General features: G+C 40.8%; 2 long non-coding RNA genes across 2 annotated transcripts in view; one reads left to right on the top strand and one right to left on the bottom strand.

Annotated features, from left to right (window-relative positions):
- Nucleotides 1-16,525, top strand: part of LOC138749980 (uncharacterized) — a 250,978-nt gene that overhangs the window by 219,837 nt on the left and 14,616 nt on the right. The gene's annotated exons all lie outside the window — the stretch shown is intronic.
- LOC138749498 (uncharacterized) lies at nt 661-12,534 on the bottom strand. The gene is made up of 3 exons (XR_011348701.1): nt 11,928-12,534; nt 9,488-9,706; nt 661-1,976 (listed from the first exon to the last, which is right to left on the bottom strand). It is a non-coding gene; the product is annotated as an uncharacterized lncRNA (long non-coding RNA).

The following is a 16,525-nucleotide window of genomic DNA, read 5'->3' as shown; positions in this document are numbered from 1 at the left end:
GGATTCAAACATTTTTCCAGCTACCGACATCAAGCTAATTGGCCGATAATTTCCAGTCTTCTGCCTACATCCCTTCTTAAAAAGTGGCGTGACATTTGCTGTCTTCCAGTCTGCCGGGACCTGCCCAGAATCCAAGGAATTTTGGTCTATGACCACTAATGCATCAACTATAACTTCTGCCATTTCCTTCAGAACCCTTGGATGCATATCATCAGGCCCAGGTGATTTGTCTGGCTTTAGTCCCATTAGTTTCTCCATCACTACTTCCTTTGTAACAACATTCGCATCCTTAACTCCACACTTAATAGTTAAGGACTGTTTTGAAGAAGGTCAGTTTCTTTCTTTTAACCAATTGAGGGAGAAATTTGATATATCTGTAAATTTGTTTTTTGTGTATTATCAATTCAGACCTTTGATAAATGATAATTATGGTAAAGAGATTAATTTACCTATGTTGACGAAATTTGAATCTTTGATTTTCTCTATACCAAAGAAAGGTTATATTTCAGATCTATATCAATTTTTACAAGAAGATATGGATAAACCGCAATGGGAGAAATCAAGGGCTAAATGGGGAAGTGATTTAACTTATATTATCCCTCAAGAGAATTGGGAAGTTATGTGTTATGAAAGCGTAACTAAACTGACAAATGTAAGATATGGATGTTTAATTATATTTTTTTACATCAGTTATATTTGACTCCAGAGAAACTGAAAAAATATGGGTTTAGTAATTCAAATTCTTGTTTTAGATGTGGATTATGTATTGGAACATTTTTACATGCCGTTTGGTCTTGTGTTAAAGTACAACCATTTTGGGAAGACATTACGTTGGTTCTGGAAAAATTACTCTAAATTAAATAACCATTAGACCCATCAAATTTTTGTTGGGTTATATGGTCTCTTTGGATAAGTTTCAGATTGCATTTGTACATTTAGTGTTGGCTGTAGCATGAAAATGTGTAGTTAGTACTTGGAAAAATAATGTAGAGGCTAATATAGCATGTTGGCATAATGAATTGAGAGCTTGTATTACTATGGAAAAAATTACATGTAACTTGCATGACAATTATTCCTTTTTTGTTAAAATGTGGTCTTCTTATTCGGAATATATGAATTTGGAAATACTTTGAAATATTGTATATATTCTCTTTTGTTTTTATAGTTGGCTCCCCTTAAGGGAGCTGTCTGAAGAGGGGGGAGGGTTTAGTTTTTGTTTTTATATATATATAAATTTACTTTCAGTTATTTGATTGTATAATGTTCAAACATCTTTAAAATAGTGACAGCATGAGATTTTAACTTTCCAGATCTTGACCTGTAAACGGGACAGGTGTCAAATATTTTGTACAATATAATCAAGACAGTGGAATAAATCCAGATATAAAGTTTGTTGACCAGTGAATGATTGCTGGACACACAACGACCCCCTAAGAATACTACTGTCACCTAAAGAATATTCTGGGTTCTGTGACCATAATTCCATTTGTTTAAATTGTTTATCGAGAAGAATTGGTCTCATCCTCGGGTTGAGATTCTAAACTGGAGAGTTGCCAATATTCAGGAAATGAGTATGCATGTAGAAAGAGGTGGGGGAGGGTTGATGTCTGAAACCGAATAAGAGTAAATAATTTCCCAATGACTGACAGATGAATTGTATATAAATAATTGTTGAAACATTATGATTCTATTCATTTCCACTCCACCTTTCTTCAAATGTTTCGAACGCTGAGCCGTTAAATCAGGGAAATGGGCATTTTCTAAACTCCTGTTTGGTGCTTCTGAAGAAGAAATATTTCCGATCCTGAGGCCATGCTCTTATTACTATTTACACTCACATTACGTTAGCTGCAGCAACTGTTATCAAATATCGAAGTAACCCCGTGGCTTGAAGCAGTTCCTGGAAACATTCAGTGGTTACGAGGGCAGATTACTTAAAGTAATCTATGAATGTATTAAAATTGCACATGACGAATCTGTAAAGAAAATAATCACCTGTCAATACATGTGTAAAGGACAACAAAAATAACTGGTACATGAAATTAAAACCATCTTCACATTGTTCTGATTGCGGGTCCTGAAACCGGTCAGAATAAGTTCGAAAATCCTAAGAGTAATTGATCACTCTGCATGAAAAGTAGGCAACTGGATGCTTAATTTCATTGTTTTTGCGTTAAAACTGAACCTGCTGCCCCCTCATGCGTCCCCTGCTACAGAAAAAGGTTCATCAAAATCAGATTTTAACACAGGATAATAGCATAGCATATCCTTTACATTTTCTAAAGCTGTATGACACTATTTAGTCCACAAAAATTTCTCCTCTTTCTTCAAAATTTGGATAAAAGAAGAGCAACCTGAGCAAAATTCCTGCAGAACTTTCTATAAAATCCCTGTCTTTGGTAAACTTATACCAGTAATTCATCAGCAGGCCCTGGCCTCTGCCTTGTATGCAGGGCGTTTGAGGCTGTGGGAACATGGGGGGGAGCCCTGATGAAAAGATGAGCACAGCCAGAATGCATACCAGATTAGTTCGTTCTGCCCAACCCACTGGACGGGGATTGGTTCTGTCCGTAACTAATCCGCTAATTGGGCAAGAAGAAGGGGTAGTGAGGCCTGCAACGTCACCCTTTAATAGCCCTGTTTGGCCGGTCCAGAAGCCGGATGGCTCCTGGAGAATGACAGTTGATTATCGTTTTTTGAACAGACATGCCCCACCACTTGTTTTGGCAGTTCCGGACATTGTTACCCTTATTGAAAACATTGCTACTGGGAACTCAGGAAAATGGTATGCTGTCATTGATCTCGCTAATGCCTTCTTCAGTATTCTTAAAGACTAGGTCTCACAGGATCAGTTCGCCTTTACCTGGAAGGGGCGCCAGTAAACCTTCACCCGCCTCCCTCAGGGCTATGTACACTCTCCCACTATTCGCCACAGCCTAATTGCCCGTGATTTGGAGACGGTAACAGAATCGCCTTCCCTCTCAATTCACCATTATATTGATGATGTGATAATCCAAGGGGCCACGGAAGAGATGGTACAGGAAGGTATGGAGAGTGTCCAAGATACCCTGCTTGCAGCGCCAATTGTCTTGGGTAAACTTATACCTCTCATTTTGTTCATTTTAGATTGGTCACAGTGTTCGAGTTACCAAAAGAAAATAGACACACACCAAGAGCAGTTCAGTTTATACAAGTCTTTATTACTAAATCTAAAGCTGAATTCACACTGCAACATGCAAGCCCTTCCCAATTATACTTATCAATGCCTGGACTGGTCCCAACTGCCAAAGCGATGCGACGACTGCACACTTGTAGTAGGTTGTCTGGGCGCCGGTAGCAGCTTCTCCACCTCCCCGGACCGGGACGTCGGTTTGGAATCTTGAAGTTCTTCTTCTTGCTGAGAGATGTTGCCACCTCTTGGAGAGTCTCTAACTTCATCAGTGGGACCATAGCTTATATTACCCAAAAGTTGTTTACTTCAGATCTTATGTCTTTGAACAAATGATTTAATTATCTTCAAGGTCTCCTGACAGTCTGCGACCAACAAAAGACAACTGCATCTCTGGGCCTCATGGTGCAAGTTGGATAATGTCTACTGATTCATATGCATCCCTGGGCCCCATAGTGTAAATTTAGATAATGTCTTCCTATTCAACTGCATCCTGGGCCCCATGGTGGAATTTAGATGTGTTTACTAAATATGCATCCTCGGCCTCATCTTGGAATTGAGATTATGCCTTCTGATGCAACTGCATCCCTTCTTGCATCAGCTAGTCTAAATCCTCCATTACAATCCCACCATTCCTAAAAACCTCCTCACTTGCAATTGGGAGTCAGAATCTCAGAAATTACATTCACTTTTGCTTGCATTGGTGCAACTTTGACATGATGAATACATGACTCAAGTATTTCACAGTGATACTTGCAAATTCACTTTTTGCTAAGTTAACAGTTAGGTTTGTTTTGGATAATCTTGCAAACAATTTGTCCAATTCCTTCAAATGTCCTTCCCATGTGTCTCTTTTTGGGACTAAGTCATCAATATAAGCATCTGTATGTGTTAACGTTTGGATTACACAATTAATCATCCTCTGGAATGTTGCAGGGGCCTTTTTCATCCCAAATGGTAACACATTATACTCATATAAACCATTAGAGTTACAAAAGCTGAAATATTCCTTCCTCTCTCAGTTAAAAGCACACACATTCAATAATCCAACATTAAGAAATTTTGATTTTACTATTTTATCAATATAGTCATTTATTCTTGGAATAGGATAAGCATCTGTTTTAGTTACTGAATTAACCTTCCTGTATTCTGTAAAACCTAACAGTTTCATCTGGTTTCGGATCCAAAATATAAGGAGAACTCCAATCTGAGTTTGAAGGTCTAATAATATCATTTCTCAAAATATATTCCACCTCCCGATCCAGCAATTTACTCTTATGAATCTTAATTCTGTAAGGGTGTTGTTTAATGGGACTTGATTCTCTGACATCCACATCGTGATAAATCACTGATAACCTTTTTTGAACGTCAGGAAACAGATTTGTGTATTTTAAAATTAATTCCTTCAACTGCATCTGTTCTTGTGACTTAATATGACGTAACTTTCCCTCCAATTTTACTGAATTTCTTCAGTAAGTCCAAAAACCGTGAAAAATCTTTCCAGACCTTTTACCACTGTTTTAAGGTTAATATTTCTAAATGGTCTAGCTTCTGGAAATCGTGATGCTCGACACATAATTGTTAACAATAACTGATTTCCAGACTTATTTTTGGCCTAACACAATAGGTCTTTTAACTAACTCTGAAATTAACACTACTTTGTGAAGAGATATCGACTCCACTTCATTTCAAACACCTTTAATAAAATTTGTCTCCATGTGTCAGTTCTTTGATCAAGAGATAAAGCTCCTTGGACTAACAGTGATTGTGCAGAACCAGTATCCCTAAGAATTTTAACTGGAACCTGTGATTCTCCCAACTTTACTGAAATGAAACCCTCTGAAACAAAAGGTTTGAAAACATCCATGACACCCTATCAGATTTAGAACATCTGCTCTGCCTAAATTCAACAGTTTGAATACATGCTTCTGATAAAACCTTATTTTCTTTTTTTCTTTTCCAATACTAGACAATTTGCAATAACATGACCAGGTTTCTTACAAAAATGACATACAAATCCAGATGTTCTTTCCTTTCCAACCTTCTCTCCAGACTTAATTTAAGATTTAATATCCTGCTCCATATTAATCCTCTGAACATCCATATTAATCTGCTCCACATTAACTTTTTGAAAATGCCTACCATTTTGAGATGTACTTTTATGAATCAATGCATATTCGTCGGCTAATCTAGCTGTCTGACGCCACATAATCACATCTCTCTCATCCAGATATAATTTAATCTCTTTTGGGACACACCTTGTAATTTCCTCAATTAACATCATATCTCTCAATCTTTCAAAATCATTATTTATTCCTCTGGAGGTTCACCAACTGTCAAACAATATAGATTTCTTCAGAACAAAATCCATATAAGATTGATTCCATATTTTTATCAAACTCCTAAATTTGTCACCATATGCTTATGGAACCAACTCATAAGCTTTCAATACAGCTTGCTTAACAGTATCACAATTTGCCCCTTGCTGTGCTATGCGATTTGTGCTTTTCCTTTCAATACACTTTGGAGCATCAAATACCATTCTTTGGCCATTTTGAACTCTCAGCGCCCTTTTCAAAATTCTGAAAATAGGTATCTATATTTCCCTCATCAAAGAGAGGCACTAGATTTATCTCTCTGCAAGGCAGAAACCTCTCCCCAGGAGTTACAGCTTCAACTTTCAAAATTTTAATCCTTTCTATTTTAAACTGTCTTTCCACTAACTCTAACTCTTATATCCTCTTTTTTCACCTTCCTCTGTCTCATATTGTTGTCTCTGAAACTCAAAATTATGTTTCTCTCTTTCCTCTTGCACCCTTAATTTCACAATTCCAATTGCAACTCACCAGATGTATGCTCTGGAAAATCTTCTAAGTTTTTCAGAACAGATTTACTCTCACTTAATAATATTTCATGATAATCCTCTGAATTTGTACTTTCCTCATCCAATGTTTAGCTTCAGTCAGTTTTAATGCCTTAGAAATAAACATCAGTTCTTCTTTTCTCCTGCTCTTTAGCTCTGCAGGTGATGGGTCTGACAAAAAAATATCAACACACTCAAGCTTTAAATTAGCTTGGAAAAAAAGCCAAATTGACTAATAACCCACAAACCTCCTGTTTAATTGACTGGACGTTTCCCCATAAAATGTTATGAGCCCAAAACCAAGCAGCAATAGATATTCAACACGACAAATGGTTATTTAAACAAAGGTAGTTTTAATTAACTTTAAACATTAAAATAGAATCGAACATTAACTTATCTCTATTTACTTAACTAACCCAACGTAACCCACTTCTCATTCTAAGCACACATGTACGTGATGTGTGTGTAAATTTATGAAAAGGTCTTTGGTTCACAGTTCAATCTCATTTCTCATTCTTCAAAGATCTCTGGTTGCAGGCAATTCATATACTGTGGACAGAATTTAAAATATATAAAGTTCACCAGGCTTTGGTGCTGGAAAGGTAAATGTTTACTGCTCAGGAAGGTTCTCGTAGGGATTTCAGAGAGAGATTTGTTGTTCCAGGAATTCCACAACTGAGGTACCACATTAGTCACCTCAATATCTCGCTGACAAAACTATCCCCATGAGGGTTGTCCAGATGATAACCTCTTTATTTCCAGCTAGCACAGATTTCCTTTCTGTTTCACTTATTCCAAGAGAAATATCAAACAGGTAGCACTTCCTGCCATCCACCACTCTGGAGCTTTCTGTTTCAACAACATTCCTGGCTTACACTGTTCAGCTCCCTTCAGTGTCAAACACTCAAGCTGAGAGAGCTTGTTTCTCCTCCCTTTCTCTCCAACTTCCAGCTGCCAGAAAGCCCATGTGACTCTCTCACTTGCCACAAAACCCCCTCCTTCTTCAGTAAACAACAGGAGTTATCCTTCTTGGTCAAGCTGTTGGCTAAGGTAAACAAAACCAAGAAGTGACATTTCTGTGAGCACTTAGAAGAAAGGTCAGAAGCCTTGTAAACAGCCAGTGTCTCCGAGACAATTGTCTATTCATTTTATGACGTCATTTCAATTAGCACCTATTTGTGAAATGTGCATAGCATTCTCCATAGTTTCTGTAAAGTCCACTGAATATGAATTCTTCAATATTTCAAATAAGATCTTTTTAAAATCTATTCAACCAACTCTAATTTTACCAATTTCTCTTCCAAATATGTATTTCATTACAAAACATAGCTATAACCCAGTATGTCCTGCACCATTCCAACATCTGCCTGCTTATCTATGTTTCGAGGGCTATTTGGCAGTCTATAACCTACTCTCAGCATGGTGATTACTACCGTCCTTTTTTTCTAAATTAAATTCCTACCAACTCAGTTGACACGACTTCTGTAGCCTTCTCCCTTTCAAAAAGGGTGAGCTGCCCATCACTAGCGCTATTCCACTTCTCCCACCTCTCATCCCATTACCTATATAACATCTAATGCCCATTACCTTCATCAACCATTTCTTCTTTTCCGCCAGCCAAGTCTCTCTAACAGCCACGAAATCATAGTTTCACATACTGATCCAGGCTCCAAGACCATCTTTGTGTCCCTTGTACTCCAAGTGTTGACACGGACTCATTTCGAACCCTCTTGCCACTTTTATGTTTTCCTCACAAAATCCTGACCAAAGTATCATACCTTTTTTTCATTTCTTCCCTAATTTATGTTCACAAGTTATCGTTCCCGCACCCTTGTCATGCTCGTTAAAAACCTCCCCTCCAACTCTAGCAAACCTACCCGCCTCGATATTGGTCACTTTCAAGTTCTGGTGCAGCCCGGCCTTTTTTTTAAAGGTCAAATCTTCCACAGAATAGATCCAAAATATCGACAAATTTGAAAACGTGCCCCTGCACAAACATTTTCCATGCATTCATCTGTCACTTTATTTTCCTTCCCTCTCTGGCGCGTTGCACAGGATGCAATCCAGCGATTACCACCCTTGAGATTCTTCTTTCCTAACCCCGCATTCTCCCTATCCAGTACTTCATCCATACCATCGGAGCCTCGGTTCCTTTCACAGAACATCCTATCGACTAGGCTGTCCGACGTGTCCGATTTACCGTCGATCTCCTCTTCTCCCGACATCCCTTCGGAGTCAAAGGGCTCTGGAGACGTGACAACTCCAACCAGTCGCTAATAGATCATTCCCCCAACAATATCCAAAATAGTATAGTTATTGTTGAGGAGAATGGCCACATAGGTGTTCTGGACTGTCTGCCTATTCAACGTCCCTCTCCTAACCTGTATCCCGATATTTGGGGTGAATTTCATCCTGATTCTCCTCTCTACCACTCCTTCCTTATAGCTCACGATTTCTCCGAGTTCATCCGGCACCAGCTCCAGTTCCCCAGCTCGTTCTCCCAAGAGCTGCAACTGATGCACATCTTGCATATGTATTTATCTTAGTCAATTTTGCTATCCCCATATTAACCTCAGCCTGCAATCGGAGAATCCCACTGCCCTTGCTCCTCTCTCCATTAACTCTTCCGAAATTAAATCCATATATGACCTAAACTCTCTGGGCACATGCACGGCCTCAGCAACTGCTGGCCGAAGCCTCGTGAGTCCAAGCCTCAATTTCTTACCACACCCTGAGCTCTCTCAACTGGCCGCTCCGCTTTAACTATCCCTCGTTTTATTTTTAAATATCTATTTAAAATCCCAGCATGAACCTTTCAGTTTAACCCGTAACATTTTAATCCTTTGGTCCATTTTTTAAATTTATTTTTGACCAAAGATTTAGTAGCTTTGTTTACTGTTATTTCTGAGAACGACTTAGATTTACCGGCATTTGACCTTTCTGTATTATCATTTTTCCTCTTATATATAGGTGAACAGTCATGCTTCGATGGAGGGACATTATCCTGTCTAACCTGCTCAGAGTCTACGCGATGTTATTTCATGTTAAATTTAGAGAAGATTAGATGCTCAATTTCCGATTCGAATTTAAAATATTAAACAGCGTGGGACCCTTTAACATCTCGAAGGATCATTTTGATTTGTTCGGAAGGTAGATGTGTGACTGATGCGGCAATTTATCACTGAGAAAAATTTTGCTTTTCATGATTTGTTTGGCCAAACTGCTTGTTTCGAGGTAGTGGTTTCGATATTACTTTTTTTGGTAATAACATAATAAAATATCAAAACAATAAAATGTTGGATAACTTGGATTAATTTATATAATTTTATCGTTACTTGTATTGATTACTTTAACCTGGATGTGAAATCCGTCTTGGTTGTGAAATATCAACGTTAACAAAAAAAAAAATCCTTCACCCATAACATGCCCTCAGCTCCGTTTTAAAATGCACTCACCTCCACCTGGTTCCTGATATTAGCAGCTCTAATAAACCCTTCTTTCGTCCTCTTTCAGCGAAGGTCAAGAAATTAAAAACATACCATAAACAACAAATATTCGGACGTAAAAATGTAAAAGCGGTATCCGACAGGTGAAGTCAAAGCCAACGTGAAGACAAAAGAGATGATGACATACTCTGTCGGAGAGATCAGTGGGCATATCGAGGATTGCGCAACCTTTAACAGAAGGGAGAATATGAAATAATTAATTAGACGAGCAAAGATGAGGTAGAAACAATACAAAATATAATGCGAAAAGTTTCTTAAATTTACCAAAGACTGTAAAGAATTGAGAAGCGTTGTAATACCTCCAGCAAATGTCGATGGAGAAATAAAAATACAAGGAGAAGGCAGAGGAATTAAATGATTTTTTTTTTTCATCCCTTTCACTGATCTATTCTGGATGTGGAAGGCCACGAGTAAAGGGGAGCGCGCACAGTTAATATTTCAATGGAGAAGGTACTCTGAACGTTGAAAACCCAAGGTGCCGCTGTTTGGTCAACTTAACACGATAACAGCCCATGGTTATGGAACCGCTTTCTCGTGTTGCATTTGAATTATTTAGATTAATGAATACATGAATTAGACATTATGACATTATGACATTATGAAGGAAGTGGAAATCAAGTTGTGCTGACAAATCAGGGAGACGGCAGAAGGATTTAAACATAATCAAGAGATTGGGTGAAGAAGTTGCCACCGGAATACAATGTCCGCAGGACAAGGACATGCACATGGGTTAAAAATCGTGTTTGAGATAATGTACTAAATGTGATGTGGTGGGATTAATTTAGCGAAAGAAGGGAGAATCTGAAATTTATATCCACTGGTGGTCGTGGGCTAAATCGTTGGCTATATTTAGATACTGTTTAACAGGAAGCCATGGCTTCAATAATTATGGAGAAAGACTGGGCAGTGCAGTTGAGTGTGTAATTTCATCACCTCATTATTCTGTTCTTATATCTTCTTTTGTCTTTTTTGTCTATGGTCACAAATACTCCTGTAACTCTCGTGTCCCCTCTGGCAATCGCTCTGCTGCACTTCAACTTGCATTTCTGCCATATGTGCGGACACAGACCAACCATTCTTGCTGCTGCCCTATCCAGATCCTTAGAATGCAAAGGGTGAACGCTTTTGCTGAGAGGAATGGATAGCGGCATTGCACTGCATTACCTGCCTTCTACACTCTTCTAAGGGCAACCAACACCAAATTAACAATAAGGAGACTATTACCCTACTCGCTGACTTCTTTGAACACCATCTCCTCTCGAGTAAATTTTTCGAGAATTTGTCTCCTGCTTTACCGCCCACTGCAACAGTGACCGCTTCGATGATGGTCGCTGAGTCAATGAATTCACTCGTTAAATGGATCCCCCTACACTCCTACAGCAAGAATATTTTGATCGGTGGCGTGCATCAATGCCAGAATCCCGTTTTGAACCCAGTAGTACTACTCGACAATATGCCCATTCTGATACACAGCTCTTACCTAAGAATTTCTACCGATTTGGAATAAACTGTGACGTTGACACAAATGGGAGGCGCTGATGCGGACAACACACAATGATTGTGTTAAAGACAGATATGACAGCAGTGACGTTATTTGACGTTATAGCCTAAGGTGTGGAACACATAGGCACTGTCCGGTGACCGCAAGTGCAATGGAACATTTCACCTGCTCCCAGAAATACAATACACACATTGCAAGAAGCTGATAGAAACGATAGAGCAGTGCCTTTTACATCACGAAAATGGGTCTCAAATGAAGCAGGTAGAATTCATTTGTTGTGCGCGAGACAACCTTGGAAGCCCTGGGATGAACTAATAATTTTGGCTTACAAAATAACAGCGGTGATTGCGAAATGGGGTCATTATTAGGGGAGAATACTAACTATTTGCATATTTTTCTGTTTGTGGCTCGTTGTTTAATGGTTCAAACAAACATATGAACTGTAGTGAGCGAAGCATTTTTCAGTTCCTCTCTGAAAATCTGAATTACAGACCCCGCGAGCATTGTAATACAATGACATATAAACGTTTCTAACAAGCCCTTCTCGACGCAGCGCTGGAGAATGAAGGTCTGGGTGGTTGTCGCCTCCATTCCCTGTGAGGTGTTCGCACGTGAGCACACAAGTTCTGCGACCAGCACCCAAAGAAATGAAAGTGCCCACCCAGGGCAGTTAAGTAAAACAAGGTAGAATCACATCTCACCTCAAGATGCTACTTCGGAGAATGCAATCATACTTGTATTTTATTAAAACATGTCATAGACCTTTATAAGTCATGAGCTATAGGTCGCCCCAAACCTATCTTGAAAAAAAATTAGGCATTTGCCCAAAGGTTCAATGCGCACATACATTTAGCACCAAAATGCACAACATGATAGCTTTACACGTACAGTCTATAAACGTTAGAGGGAATATAGGATGTCACCCAGCAGAGCGCAAATCTTGCCTGCGGCTAAAGAGAAGAAGGTGGATTATCTTCGGATTCCCATCTCTGGCCTCTGAAGTTTGTTAGAGCCGAAGGGTGGGAGTGGGGACGAGTGACCACTGCGACACAATGCTCTTTATGGCGTGTGCCTCAGATAACCTCTGAACACCAAGCCCAACATCTGTCCTTCACGAGTGCCAAAATTCTAATGTCCTATCGAACTGTTCCGAGCACATGGGGCTAGGTAACCACGGATTCAAACCTCCGTTGGCTTGTGGCTTTTACAGGAAAGGCTGTGGGAGTAAAGCTCAAGGAAAAATCCGTAATCAATATCCCATCGGCTGATAACTACTGCACTGGCTCGGCAACCGCTGTATCGACTTTCGTCTTTCCTTTAGATCTGTCATTATCATGGAGAGGGGGACCCACTCCACAGGCAACAGACAGATCGCCCTGCCAACTCCGCTTTGCATTCCGCCCTGAAGAATGCATTCCACCTACTAACAAAGTCGCAGTACCCAGAGTTAACCACGACTATTGGAAGACCCCCCCACCCCACACACACACATCTCCGGATTTCGCCGTTCAAAGAATATCTCTGACCGCCCTCCTGCGTCACTGATTACCAGACATATGTGCCTGCGGTAAAAAAAATATTGATCGTTAATATAAGGAAGAAAGGAGGCAACGCGTTGAGCAGTTGGTACATCCAGTAAATCCCAGCAATCGTTACAGTTTTGAGAAGAATGTATGCTCCGTAACCCATCTAATAATCACTTACTTACACAGGTTTTGAGGTGGTGTGTGTTATATGTAGAGAATTTAGGTTAAAATGGCTTAAGTTAAAATGTGATGATTAATCATAAAAAGGGAAGCCAGAACGCACAGGGAGCTTACTAGCAGCCAAGGACAAAAGGTTCAGCTGGATATGTTTTTTTTTAAACATATCTTTTCATGGTCATAGTGAGAGACATGCAGGAGACAAAAGATTGATAAGAAGGGTGAGAAACAGAATTTAGTGTATGTAGAGTTCGCAGCGTACGTAACGAACGTGATCATTAAAAATGCAGTTGTACTTAGAATGCTTTTGCAATACTAACCAATTAAAACAGTATTAATAAGTAGGGGAAGGGCAAACAACAAGGGTATAAAAATCAATGCACTGTATGTATCGGGGCTTAACTGGTGAGAAGCCAGTTGAGTCCAACTCTGCAGACTTGTAAATAAAGCTTGTCGTGTCATCAGTTTTAAAGAGACTCATGTGTGAGAAGTTTTATTTCTGACAGTGTGCAAAAACAAAGGGACTTTAATGTATCCGAAACGTGTTGTGTAATGACCGAAATGCTCATGTTTGGAGTAGAGTATGTTGTTTTGAGTTTTTGTCAAGATTTAAACAGGAAAGGCGAACTACACAGTGAATGCATGGAACTAGCACAAACATCCGAAAAATGCAGAACAAAGCTCTGCAAGGAAGACAACGATATTGTAGGACGTTGGTGATCAAACCTCCACCAGAATCCATGAGGTTCAATCAGCTGGTAAAACCGGACTTCGAGAATCACAAACGCGGGACCCGCCGCTACCATCGCGAGTGATACATTTGGATGGACCAGTTTTCATGTTGCAAAGTTAGTTTTGGTGGGTCCTTCAGACACAGGATGCCAGCATCCATCAGTCACTTACCGCCACGCTGGCCTGCCGTAAGGAGGACAACGAGCCGGTTTGCCTGGCTTCCCATGAAAGTCAATCAATGGACTTCCAAAGAAAGTCAATCAATGGAGAGTTCCGACTGAGTCACTGAGATTTGGCTCAGAGCTCCTCTCTTCACTGCAACCTCACAGATTCCTGTACGAATTCCAAGTTTACTCTTCTCGTTACTGGGACCTGCTCAAGTATGCTACCTGACTGGTGTGTGCAACACCTGGTGGCCGCTGTCACAAACAAGCGGCGCCTGTGTGAATCTCTGCTGAGCTGTCAGTCTTCTTTGCCTTACTAACATTAGCCGTGTATTATCTCTACCATTAAAGACACACCCCTTGGGTATATCTGTATATGCACCCATTCTCTTTCATTATTGTACCATGAGTTTCTGCTAGTAAAAGTCATGATTGTCGTTTGACCACATCATCTTTGTCTACTTCATCAACTGGGCTTCAATTTTATTTGCAGAAATGGATGCAGCACTCAAGCCAGAGCGGCTGACAATCGACCAGTCTGCCCCGAGGGTCAGAGAAAATTTCAACCACTGGATTGCTTGTTTCTATTACTACGTGGTTCGAAACAACGTGATCGATGAGGTAATCCCTGCTGGGTGAAGTCCCTTTTGGCTTAACGCAAGGAGCTACCACTCTGGCTATAGCCCGGAAACGTCTGACTGCCATGGAATGTGGTGCTTGCTCACCACCAGTTGCTGACAAGACGCCAGAAACCCGGGGAAAGTGATGCTGCCTATGCACTAGACCTCGACTCGCTGGCAAACGAATGCGATGTCAGGGCACTCAATGTGCAACAACACCGGAATGCCTTAAAGCTGGATGCTTTTTTCAACTCCAGTTACATCCATCAGAGGCTACTAGAGACAGAGCCCCTGACCTATGGCGGGGCAGTTATTCTAGCCAAAACATTGAGAAGTGCCATGCTCGAAACCAAAAGGGAAACATCCAGGAGTGCAGGAACTCTGAAGGAAAGAAAAGGGTGAACCCCTGGCAAATGCTACTTCTGTGATAAGAACTGGCATCCCAGACAGAAGTGCCCGCCTCGATCTGTTACCTGCAGCTATTGTGGGAAACTCGGCCAGATCACTAAAGCTGCAGGAATGCAAGACAACTCTGAAAAGGAGGATTCTTCAGACAAGCCGTCCGAATCAGCTTCAAGTGACCTGTGTTAGCTCAATTGACTGAAAAGTTTGGGGGTGTTACGGACTGGAATGGTCGACATGAAGGGGGAAATTAATGGTGAGACTCTCAATTGCCTAATAGACTCAGGGAGTACTGAGAGCCACATCCACGAGAAGGTTGCCAAAGCCTTAAATTTGTGGAAGTATCCACAACCTAAAGATATCGATGGCTTCTAGTGAACTTACAAAAACTGTATGGAACAAGTGGAAAGTTACTTTAAATTTGCAGGGACATTGCCTTGCTGATGTTTGGCTTTTTGTAATGCCTGAGCTCTGCAGTCCTGTGTTACTGGGGTTGGATATTCAATCTCAGATGAAAAGTTTCGATGGGCCACTAGCCACACTTACCATCCCCCACGCTAGTTACTATGGTCTGGTCTGTCCTCACTAAATATCAAAGCCCCTTCCCCGTTCAGTGATTTTTCCAAGTGTTGGCCGATCGCCACTAAGAGCCATTCTTACAGCAAGGAGGATCATGAGTTTATCAAAGCTGAGACCCAGAGACTGCTTAAAGAGGTAGTAATTGAACCATGTTATGAGTCTGTGGTGAGCCCAGGTGGTAGTTGTGAAAAATCACACTAAGAAACGACTGGCTATTGAATACAACCAGACAATCAACCGTTACACTATCCTGGATGCCTACCGCCTGCCACGCATCAATGAAATGATAAATCAGATAACGCAATACAAAGTGTACTCCACTATCGACCTCAAGGCGGCTTATCACAAAATCCCCATTAAGAAAAAGGACGACCCTATACGGCCTTTGAGGCTGATGGGGGGGGGGGTTATAACAGTTCAAAATGGTACCTTTTGGAGTGACTAATGGTATGTCAGTGTTTCAGAGGGAAATGGATATTATTGTTAGAACAAATGAGTTACAGGGTACGTTTCCCTATCTGTGTTAAAACACAGATTGAGCACAACAACTTAAAGAAATTTTTAGCAACAGGTAAAGAACTCAACCTGACATTTAACGAGGGCAAATGCGTTTTCAACGCGACAGAGCTACCCACTCTGGGCTACATTGTCAGCAAGGGCGAAATCCACCCCGATCCAGAAAGAATGGCCACCCTTAAGAAGTTACCACCCCCAGACTCCGCAAAAGCCCTTAAAAGGTGTATGGGATTCTTTTCCTACTACTGCAAATGGGTACGTGACTACGCTACGAAGGCACGCCCTCTGTTTGACAATAAATCTTTTTTTTCTCTCCATAGCTTTGAAGGCTTTCGAGAGAATTTAAGCTGATATTGCCAAAGCTGCACTCTCGTCCATTGACGAGGATGTCCCATACCAAGTGGAAACTGATGTCTCAGATTGTGCTTTAGATGGAACCCTTAATCCACACATCTCAAACTCTGGCCCGATATAATTATATTTGGCCCGCAAGATCATTTCAAAAATGTATTAGAGGTGGCCTGCCCTGCAGCGAGAGCCGATGCTGTTTTTTGGTAATGTCACCCCCACCATCCTCCCCCTTCATTGCACATCCTTCCCCATTGTAACACGAGAAATTGTAACACGAGAAGTCTGTCGATGTCATCAGCCGCCAAGACAGTTGGAAGGCTCCCCGCACAACCAGTCACTTCTCCCACCTGTCGAGCGGTGCGGCAGATGGGCGAGCGCCTGTGATTTCCTGTCAGCGCGACAGGCATGGCAGGCTGCGC

Source organism: Narcine bancroftii, chromosome 14 (genome assembly GCF_036971445.1).
Source record: "Narcine bancroftii isolate sNarBan1 chromosome 14, sNarBan1.hap1, whole genome shotgun sequence".
NCBI lineage: Eukaryota > Metazoa > Chordata > Chondrichthyes > Torpediniformes > Narcinidae > Narcine > Narcine bancroftii.
This window is presented reverse-complemented; position numbering and strand designations above follow the sequence as displayed.